The sequence below is a fragment of the Pocillopora verrucosa genome, chromosome 7 (genome assembly GCF_036669915.1).
Source record: "Pocillopora verrucosa isolate sample1 chromosome 7, ASM3666991v2, whole genome shotgun sequence".
Taxonomy (NCBI): domain Eukaryota; kingdom Metazoa; phylum Cnidaria; class Anthozoa; order Scleractinia; family Pocilloporidae; genus Pocillopora; species Pocillopora verrucosa.
Window position 1 is genome coordinate 25,679,840 of NC_089318.1, and position 11,142 is coordinate 25,690,981.

Sequence of the window (11,142 nt, forward strand, 5' to 3'; positions counted from 1 at the left end):
GCAAACACGAAGTGGAAGTGAAGTCCCAGATACCCATATATGTGTGTGTGTGTGCGTGTGTGTGTGTGTGCGTGCACCTTTGCACACCTATGGGGACATTCATATGTATACACACCAGCAAAGTGGGGTCTGTTCAAATTGTGGGGACATTTTCAAGTCCCCACAAAAAAGTCCTCATAAATACGTTGTAATAAGAGAAAAGACCATCATAGTGAGGACTTTTGAATGGTCCTCATAAGTCGGTTTGTATAACACACATCTTGAGTCCTCACAAGAAGGTAAAAACACAGAACCTGGAAAAAAGTTTTTTTGTGTCCTGAGGCACATGAAGAAGTGCCCAAGAAAACCATTAAGATACTTAGATTAACGAAAAAATAATCTTTTAATGGTTTACACACTCAAATTCTTCATAAAGTACACACACTGTGTGTATTCAGATACACACACTGCCTGAGTGATACTAAGAATTGCATAGTGTACTTTGTTAAAAACTGTATTCTTTACATTAATTCTTAATGTAACTATCTTTATGACTTTTTTAGAGCACCTCCTAAGGTGCTTTATGGCTAAAAAAATTTTTTCCAGTCTTTTGTTTTCTCCCTTTTTGAGAGGAATTAAGGTGTGTGTTCTCCGAACCAAAGTAAAGGGACTCTTCGGGAGTCCTCATTATGAAGGTCTTATTTCAAAGAATTACCCTCTAAAGAACACAAGCACCACCCATTTTCTTTGATCAGGTTTTTATATTGAGGTGACACAGACTCTCAGACCCAAAAAGAACATCATCAAAGTCTCATTATTATTATTATCATTATTATTACTACTAGTTCCCTTTTGGTAGAAGAGTTATCTTCCCAAGGGATTTTGATTGTGCATGGAATCCTCTAAACAGCTCTATCTAGTGCCTTTTTGATAGAACTTAACAATATATGTAACTTTATGGCTTTTTTGAGCACCTCTAAATGTGCTTATTGTTTCTTATAAGTTCCCTCATGTATCATTCTTTCAGTACATCCAGTAGTGCCGTGTCCAATCAGAAGATGTCTGTCTATTAACAGAACTTTGAGTAATGTGTGGGCTGTTCTACACAGAGACATATCATATTATGTCAGTCACCAGATTATGCAATAACTTAGAAAAACTGACAAAGTAGATGTTATGGGACCAAAGCTGTGTGGCACAGAATGCTGTAGCAATCACTGATTAGTTTTGTCACTACCAACTAATTCAATTTTCATCAAGGAAAATGATCTTTCCCTTGACTCCAAAGTTTTACCCTAAACTACAGTGAACACATTTCACAGTCCTTAGGAAACAGATTGAACTAGATGCACTAACATATATAAAACAATGGCTCACTCATTTACATTTAGGTCATATATATTAGTACTGATCTTGCAAACTTTAACTCATCTATGGCCCCCAAAAATGCATGAAATTGACCACACTGTGTTTTCATTTTTTTACCTCAACATGTATTTATAGCAATAAGGCCCTACATTATCTTACATTGAAGTGTATTAAAATAAGAATTTCAGAAAAATTAGCATAAATTTGTTACCATATTTAAGGAAAAAAAGATTTTTCATCAAAATGTCAGTAATTATTATGAATAATTGTTATGAAGTAATACAAAATTGATCCTCCAGATGTCAGCCACATTCCTGAAAATTTGAAAGGAGAAAAGTAAATTCTAAATCTTTTCACAAAATTTTCATGTTTTCCAATTTAAGTCAAACCCTTACTGGTAAGAAATATTTTTGGAAAAAATGGGGGTGTGTCAGCATGGGGGCAGGTTGGAAGTGTTACTAAGTAAATAAATATGCCCTCCACTATCCTTGCTAATCAATAGGAGGTCTCTTTGGCAAAACTAGCATCAAAACACAACTATCATAACTCATGACTGACAAAGTTAAAATGAATGCTGCAAAGTGGCTTTTATGACATTCTTCACTTCTTTTTTTTTTCTTTTTTTGCATCTTCTATTATTTTGTTTTTTTATCTCTTCTTTGGTATTTCCTTTGAGTAACAAAACATCTAAAACCATTGACAGTGATTAAAATCAAGCAATGGGAAATATGGTTAGCAAAACAATAAGCTATGACACTCTTCGGTATGACACAATGCAAAGCAATTTCCATCATTTCTAGCATGCACTTCCAGACACTATGGCAAAACCAAACTTTTAAATATCCCCTTTTCATTTTATGATACACCGCAAAGCATATATTGTTCCCAGAGAAAGCTGAAATACTCCTAAACTCACTTTGGGTTTGGTTAGGAAATATGAGGAGCAGTGGGCTTAGTATTCACAGATGATAAATCATTCTCAGGGAATTCACAAAACTGTCTCACAATGTCCCTGGGGAAATGAACCGAAGTATAATTCCAGGCCTGAATATAGCACTCTCATCAGAAAAATAAACCTGATGCTCTTTGAAAATATGAGACTACTAACTGCTGGCAAAACAGAACTGGGGGCAGCAGAAGCAGATGAAATTTGGGGGTCAACACCAACACATTGAAACAAAAAAGGAATTCAAATGAAGTCAATATATCAAGTTCAACACATATACACTGATTTACTGTAAAGCCCTATAGAAATGGTACAGATAGACAATGATAGTAACTAACTATGGTGCACATTTGAACTCAAACTATAATTAACTAGTTTTTCAGTCTGTGGTCTTGCCAAAAATAGGCTCAAACTGAAATGGAAAATCATAAGAGGGGTAAAATAGTTGTCAAAATTTTATAGGTTGTCTCAAAGTTCATTTTCAACATCTCCTTAACCCGTTAACTCCCATGAGTGACCAAGACAGAATTTCTCCTTACAATATCAATGCAATATCAACCAGATAAGTGATGAGAATAGCGAAAAATATAAATTAGGGAATAATTTGTTGATCCAATACTAAATTATCTGAACTAACATTATAAGAATTGTATGGTTGACAGTGAGGAGAATGACAAATTTGATCTGGGAGTTAAAGGGTTAAAGGCTTCTGTCTTCTGCTTGCAACTTCTTGACTTCATATCCACTCCTTCCTGCTTCATTTGTGGTGATCAAGCAACTCTTTAGAAGAGTCGTTCTACATTAATGTTCTCTAAAACTGTGGCGATAAGCACTCTTCTTGGCTGATATTTTGCTTACAATTTCACACACTAAGATACTAGGTATCAGCCGGCAGTAAAATCCCATTGTATGATTTCAACAGCTATAATCAATTAGTATATAACACACATTCAGTGAATGGTTTTTTTTTTCATGTGCTGATTGGCTAGTTCAGAATTGAATGGCAAGTACCATTCACCTCCGAACAGATGATGAGAAAAATTGAACAACAAGAATTGAATTCCCACCATTTTCGGTATATTGAAAGAAATAAACTAAGTTTATGGTACTTGTGTGATATACTATATATACTGAAACAAATTAATCACCTCAGTGTCGATGAAAATGATGGATATTTACCCCCATGAATACAGAGGGTAAGTTTCTAAAGGTACTGTGGTGCTGCGTCGGTGGGAGAGTATAGCAGGTAATTTAGAGATAACAACTGAGTTGAAAACGTAATTGGCGACCGTAAAGAGTAAAAAAAGCTGACGTTTCGAGCGTTAGTCCTTCGTCAATCGCTCTGACGATGGGATAACGCTCGAAAGTCAGCTTTTTAACTCTTTGCGGTGGCCAATTTACGTTTTCAACTCAGTTGTTGACACTAAATTACCTGATATTTACCTCCACTTCGGTGAACAATTGTTAACTATCATGAGATGTTTGAACGCAAACATGACGGCAAATGATTATTTCAACTATCATCAACTATCGTGACCGTTTGAACAGGGCTTTAAAATTCTGAGTTATTTTTTAGGATAAGCATTAGAGGATTGTACTTGTTATTCTGAATTTATACCCGATGAAAACGTTTCACTCACCTCCTCAATTATAGCATCTTCTCCTTCGCTAAGAATACCAATGTGACAATGGTTTCTTCCGCTCCTAAATTGAAGTTGACTAAAACAAAACACACGTACAAACTAACTAGTAATCGCTTAAAATCAAAATATGCATTTCTCTATGGCAACAAAACAACCAATCGTATTACGCGTCACATGGTTTGAATCGCATAGTTGAATCACATCCATTGGCGTAAATTATGGGGCTCTTTGGTCTCAGATACTTGTTACAAATTTTTGATCAAAACTCAGGAACTGCACGCGAATGCGAAATAGGCTACTGGAGGTGAACGACTATGCTTTTCAAAACTATATGTTCGATGGCTCTCGATTTCTCGATCTCAATTTCTAGCCCCCGATCTAGTCTGCGTCCTTCACCACTGTCTATTCCATCTACGGAGTTTCCGATGATAAATTTAACCTCTAAATCATCATCAACGGGGATAAAATAAGATCGACTCACATCGACGCCGATTGAACTTGAAATATTAGTTGTGTAGTTCATATTTAACTACCAAATTGGCTTTAATTTTCAACATCTTATACTCCAAATTTGGAAAGAATCGGAAGTAACGCAATTTTTCATAAGCGTCATTGACCAAGCGTGAGGTCAAGATGGCTAGATATTGGGTCAGTTCTTTTTTGTGTTTTATTTCCATAAAAACGGAAAAAAGAGAACGACACTAATATCCAGCCACCTCGACCGAAAAAGCTTGGTCAATATCGGATTTATTATAGAGCAAAAACATCGCCGCTTTATTACGAATCAAGACTTGTTTATTTCGAGAGACGGGAAAGGAGGCCAACTGTTTTTGCGCGGAATCACAGCGGGCAGTCCCGAGCCCATCTTGCCTGCTCAGGTGCCAATCAGAACAGAAGATATTTCAAATTTGGGTTATTTTCCCTAGGGCAATTACCAAAATAAAGGGAAAATTCCCTCTATCTGAACCAATCAACCTTTAGTAATTTGCTCTCTATGTTAAAAAATAACAGAATCAACGCGCGCAACATTATTTGAGAATGGTAGGCTGTTTTCAGCAGAGGTAACCATTAGGGTGGTGCTTTGTTTTAGGGTACCGTTCGCACTTGCCTTATTGGGAACATTTTCTCTTTAATTTTCCTATCATGTTTGGAATCTTTAACGATATGTCCGTTTTGCTCCAAAAAAGTGTTTGAGAAAAAAGGAAGAAAAAAGAAAAAAGAAAGAAAAGAGAACTGATGCAGGTCACAGGGCTCTTTAACGTCCCTGTTACAAAAGGCTATTAGTAAAGCGGCACCAATTGTTAAACACAACAAATATACCCCAAAAATTTCATCCGCGTTCGACAATAATCGACCTTAAAAATGCTCAGCGATGGCAGGGTCAGGGCTCTTATAGCACATCCAGAGCCTTTCCGTTACCCTCCGAGTCTCAAGTTATCTGTAATCAGACTTTTTGAAACTCTAGGACGCATACGTGGGCTCTGAATCGTAAGGACCTCAACATGTAGACCTGGTGTGGATAGTAAAAGTGTGCATGCAGAGTCAATGGAGTATGCGCTTATCTCAACATTGTTTAGCAATTTATTACCTACACGTCCGAATAATTGCTTAAAACTATCATTTTATTTTGTGGCTTCATCACAAGCAGCTCGCTAAATCTCACCGATGCTTTTTTGTGCCTTTGAGGTGCAAGAGCAAATATACATAACACAAGGCTAGCTTAAACATCAAGGACAAATTGAACATCCATGTTGGCTCACCATGCACTAAGCTAGGGGTAATCATAATGATTAAATCTCCATTTGTTTGCAGCAGTTTTCTTTTTTCCTGTATTCCGTCATAAAGAAACGCTTTCTTTTCTCTTCTTTCTCTTTTAAAAGAGCGATTTCATTCACGTCCAATTCTGAGTTATTAACCCATTAACTCTAAAGGGTGACTGGCTTCTAATTTCTCATTTCAGTATCAACCTTGAATTGAATGTATAGGTAATGAGAAAAATGAAAATAATAACCAATTTGAAAAGCTCATGATTGTTCATCTCATGAGTGTGGAGAATATGAGTACCAACCTAAGGGTGTAAATGGTTAATGATCGAGCTAAGTGCAAATTAATGCTATGTTTCATCTATTTGAGCGAACTGAAAAATTCCAACATCTGTGGCATCATGCAGTAGTTCAGTGATTAGATTCTGTCATATTGGTTCTATCATTCGTCTGTCTGCAATTGCTTGATTGGTGAGATTATCACGCCATGCACCTTGCTGTGACATACCTGTTAGATAAAATACCCTTTCCAGGAGTTCTCAGTATTGCTTTCAATAAACCTCACAGAATATTCATTTAGATACCTAACAGCAAGAGCTCTTACATTCAAATAAAATGTAGGACCGCTAAATAACTAGTTAGAGAAAGCTCGAAAAAAAATGTTTATCATCACTGGCTCGCGGGGAGGAAGGAAAGGATTGAAGGATGGGAAGGATGGGAATCCTTGATACAAGGATCTAGTTCTCATCTATAAGTCACGGTGCACAAGATTAAGTAAGAGAACTCTCAAATTGAAATCATGTCATATATTGAACACAACTTTATTAATATCTCAAAATAGGCCAAGATACATAATTCCCAAAATCTATCAAGAAATTCTTCAAAAAAATGTCCATAAATCTCTTTTAACTCTAAAAAATATAAAAAATCTTTTTCTTCAAAAATCCCGACCATCTCAGCAATGTTTTTCAAAGTAATCACAAAATTTTGCATAAAACGTGAGATATTGTGGTGCAATTTCTCAGAAACACCTTGAAAACATTCGCACAAGGTGTGAAAAATTCGCATCTCCTATATATGGGAGGCGAAGCCACCTAAGTTATTGCAGTTCTTACTGTGACACTAGAGAAGATTAAAACACCAAAAAGGAATCATCCATTAAGCCACAGAGATATAGTTGAGATGATTATGAAATTAATATTCCTCCATGTGAACTGGAATCTTTTATTCGGGAAAATGAATGAACTTAAGTCATCAGTGACCTCATGGATAAGCTTCCTGATCTCCATTTCCGTGAAACAAGTCTTAAAGAGGAGTGGATTTTTCTATACTGCATCACTGCAACAGCTAGGCTCGGTCTCTTAGGAAAATCAGGATTGGTTTGATGACAACGTGTGGAAATAAACGAACTCTTAGAGCAGAAACGTAAGCACTTTCTTGCCTATCAAGTCAGCGCAACATCAGTATCGAAATGAAAGTCTTTATTGCCTGCAATAGTAAACTCAAGAGCATCTCAGAAAAATGCAAGACACCTGGCTCCAGGCGCAGACGCCATTCCTGCGTAAATATGAAAGGCAGGTAATAAAATAGTCACCCAAAATCTGTATGAAATGTTCTCATCCTTTTGGAGCAAAGATGTTCTACCTCAAGACTTCAATAAGGCTATCATTGTCCAATTGTAAGAGCGAGGAAACAGGCAGTCCTGCGACAACCACAATGGAACACCGTTACCGCCGTCAGTCTTAGGCAAATTCCTTGCTAGAGTCATGCCTAATCGACTCTCGGTGAAAACAGTTAAACTGAAAAATTGCACAATCCAGCTTAACTGGTTGAAATAGTTAAAATGCTCAAACCAGCTTAAATGCTTAAACTGAAAAAAATGCACAAGCATCTTATAAGTTTCAACCTCACAAACTCTACAAACATTTGCAACAAGGTCTCCTGCCCGAGAGTCCGTGCAGCTTTCGAACGAGCAGCAGCGGAACAGTACATGTGATATTTACAGCTCGTCACTTTATGAGAAAATCCAGGAGTAACACTAGGACCTCTGTACCACCTTTGTTGACCTGACCAAGGCGTTAGACACGGTCAGTCGTGATGATCTATAGAAAGTCATCTCAAAGCTAGATACACCTCTATTATCATCACCATGATTGGAAAGTTTCTTAATGAAATGATGGAACTTGTAAAATAGTGAGGTGTGGAAATATTTCCCGGTCAACAATGGCTTGAAACACGTATGTGTTCTCGTCCAACCTTCTTCTCAATGATGCTCTCTACAATGCTCCCAGGTGCATTCTCACAAGGTGATGCAGGCGTAGAAACTCGTTATAGAACTGATCACATGCTTCACAATCGTAGACGACTTAAGGAAACACTTGAGGTCAGTCTTACCACCATCCGTGATCTAAATTTTGCAAATGATTGTGCACTGGATAGTAACTGTGAAGAACAGATGCATCATGGCATGAACTCTTTGGGTACAACCTGTGAGAACTTTTGATTCACCGTACGTACCCACCAGCTCTAAGAAGCAAGACAACTAACCTTACAGTCATTTAATTGGCACAAAACTCCACGCAATTGACAAGTTCACCTATCTTTAAATGACTGTATAGGGACGCAGGTAAATCTCAACAGGTAGAAAACTCAAAGTCTATAAAGCTGGACAGTTTACAGCAGGTAAGCAGCCAAATTTAATCACATCCACGCAACAAGCCTCCGAAATGGTTCATTGGTTCAACTAAATAGTCGAACTAGCGAAACAGTTGAACTGTACAAATTGCACAACCTATCTTACTTAGTTAAAGTAGTTCAAGTGATCAAACTAGCTTCAATTGTTCAACTGCACAATCTAGCTAAATTGGTTCAGGTAGTTAAAACATTAAACTAGCTCAATTGGTTTACCTGGTTAAATAGTCAAACTAACGACAACAGTTAAACTGACAAATTGCACAATCTAGCTTAACTGGTTGAAATAGTTAAAATGCTCAAACCAGCTTAAATGCTTAAACTGAAAAAAATGCATAAGCATCTTATAAGGTTCAACCTCACAAACTCCACAATCTACCATAATTGGTTAAAGTAGTTAAAATAACCAAACTAACTTAACTGGTTGAATAACTAATTGGTTGAAGTAGTACAAATGATCAAACTAGCTTAAATTGTTCATCTGCATAACCTGCACAAACTGCACGATCCAGCAGAATTGGTTCTGCCTAGAAAGTAGTTATGTCATTTCTCTGAACTGATTCGAATGCGGACAGTCAAGTAGATATTTCAGTGTACCGCTGGTTATTTTGCAGTCACGGTAAGATATCAAGTTTTCGAGAGCACATGGTCTGTTTTGAGTTTAAGTTTTAGTTTCTGCTAAGATTGTCGAACAAGATTTCATTTGTTATTAGCGGGACAAGACACAAACAACTTGTACTATTCGATCGTTTTTTTTTAGCTTTCTTATCCTTTGTGACTCGGTTATTTTGCTTTATTCAGCGGATTTATGCATTTGATTTCAGTGAATCGTTGTTCATGTAATAAAAAGAGTTTACAGTTCAGCGCAATTGGCTCAACTGGTTAAATAATCAAACTAGCGAAGACCGTTAAACTGAAAACAATTGAAAAATATATCGTAGTTGTTTAAAGTAGTTCAAATGGTCAAACTAGCTAAATGGTTTAACTTGAAAAAATGTACAATTAGCTTAAATGGTTCAATTGCACAAGCTGCACAATCTAGATTCAAATACCTAAAATAGTCAAACTAACGAAAACAGTTAAATTGCACAAATTTCACATTCTATCTTAATTGGCTAAAGTAGTTCAAAGGGGGGATTTAGGATTTTCGGTTTTGCAGTTTTGGCTACGTTTTAGATCGGTTTTTCGGTTTTTGTGCCAAAAAACTTCGTTTTTTCGGTTCGGTGGTCATTGCGGTTTGCGGATTTTCCGTTTTTTTAGCATTTGGTTTTCGGTTTTCGCAAAAAATTCTAACTGGTTTTCGGCTTTGATATCCGATGCAGTTTTCGGTTTTTCCAGTTGGACCTATTTGGGTTCCGGTTTCTCTTCGATCTGAGCGGCAACTACGCACCTCCACTAATCTCGAATAGCCGCTAAACGAAAATTTTATCGAGAGGAATGAGTGACAAACCAATTGAAATATCGCAGGGATCCCTAGGTAGCCTACGTGTAGCCGTACCCTCCCCCTCCCCTGAGGTAGGGGGGGAAAAGAAGGGAGGGTACGGCTACGCGCCTGCACGTAGGGCACGGCTAAGCACGGATCATTTCCAAAGTTTCTTTATCAACGCCACCTCGAAGTTTGTGACCTAGTTACAGGCCATACGCGATTGATTGATTTAACATTCCAATGGAATCTCCAAACTTTCAGGTCTTAGTTCGCGAACGGAAATGTTAGATCAGGGATTTTTGATGAAACTTTCCAGAGTTGTAGCTTTTTGCGACTGCAAAATTGCAATCCTATGGAGGGCTTTTGTGCGAATTTCCTTACTTTAATTAGGCTCCATTACCAGCTGCTGAGTCCGCAGAGACCACGCTCGAGGTCCTCGAGAGCGCAACTGTTAATTTAAGCAGATACTAGAAGATACGAATGCCAAGTGCATGGTATTCATGGATCCTGTCATGAAATTGGTGTAGTTTACTCTGTACGCTACACTTGTCATCACTGTATCGAAACGATCAGGGTTTTAATAACTGGGATGTGAAAGTGTATCGATTTTGATAGTTTTGCATGCCGTTTTCGGTTTTGATCGAGTTTTTTTTTCGGTTTTGGATGATTTTTTCTACGGTTTTAAGGTTTTTATGGGCCCCAATGCCCTCCTCGGTTCAAATGGTCAAACTAGCTCAAATGGTTCAACCGGAGGAAATGCATAACTAGCTTAAATGGTTCAGCTGCACCAACTGCACGATCTTGCTTAATCGGTATAACTAGTTAAAATAGTCAAACCAGCAGAAAGAGGTAAACGGTATCGGAACAATTCGCCCCTCAAACAATTCGCCCCCAATTTTTAGACAATTCACCCCCAATGTGAAAACACCGAGTCCGTTAACCGAATCATTCGTGCCCATCGTACATGAAACAAAGCTATCTACGGTCGAATTTATAAGTATAATAAGGGCGAACGCGTTCTCGCGCGTCTAAAACCGAAGAACTGAACACGTATCACCATCTTACGCTCACGCGATTGACGATCAGTAAATTATTTTGGTTTCGGTTGACTCGAGTAGTCGAGTTATCTTTTTCTTTCAAGAAATGATTGCCTTGTGACAAAAGCTATATTTTCTACAATAATTTGGGTGTTTTCACATTGGGGATGAATTGTATTGAAATTGGGGGCTAATTGTCCGGGGCGAATTGTCTGACATTCGAGGTGAACTGCACAAATTGCACAATGTATCTTAATTGGCTGAAGTGGTTCAAAATGGTCAAACTAGC

At 37.6% G+C, this 11,142-nt stretch overlaps 1 long non-coding RNA gene across 1 annotated transcript; it reads right to left on the reverse strand.

The window, feature by feature from the left end:
- Nucleotides 1–420: 420 nt before the first annotated feature.
- Nucleotides 421–4,027, reverse strand: LOC136282278 (uncharacterized). Its single transcript, XR_010718180.1, has 3 exons — nucleotides 3,934–4,027; nucleotides 2,264–2,359; nucleotides 421–1,661 (listed from the first exon to the last, which is right to left on the reverse strand). It is a non-coding gene; the product is annotated as an uncharacterized lncRNA (long non-coding RNA).
- Between the last annotated feature and the right edge of the window lie 7,115 nt (nucleotides 4,028–11,142).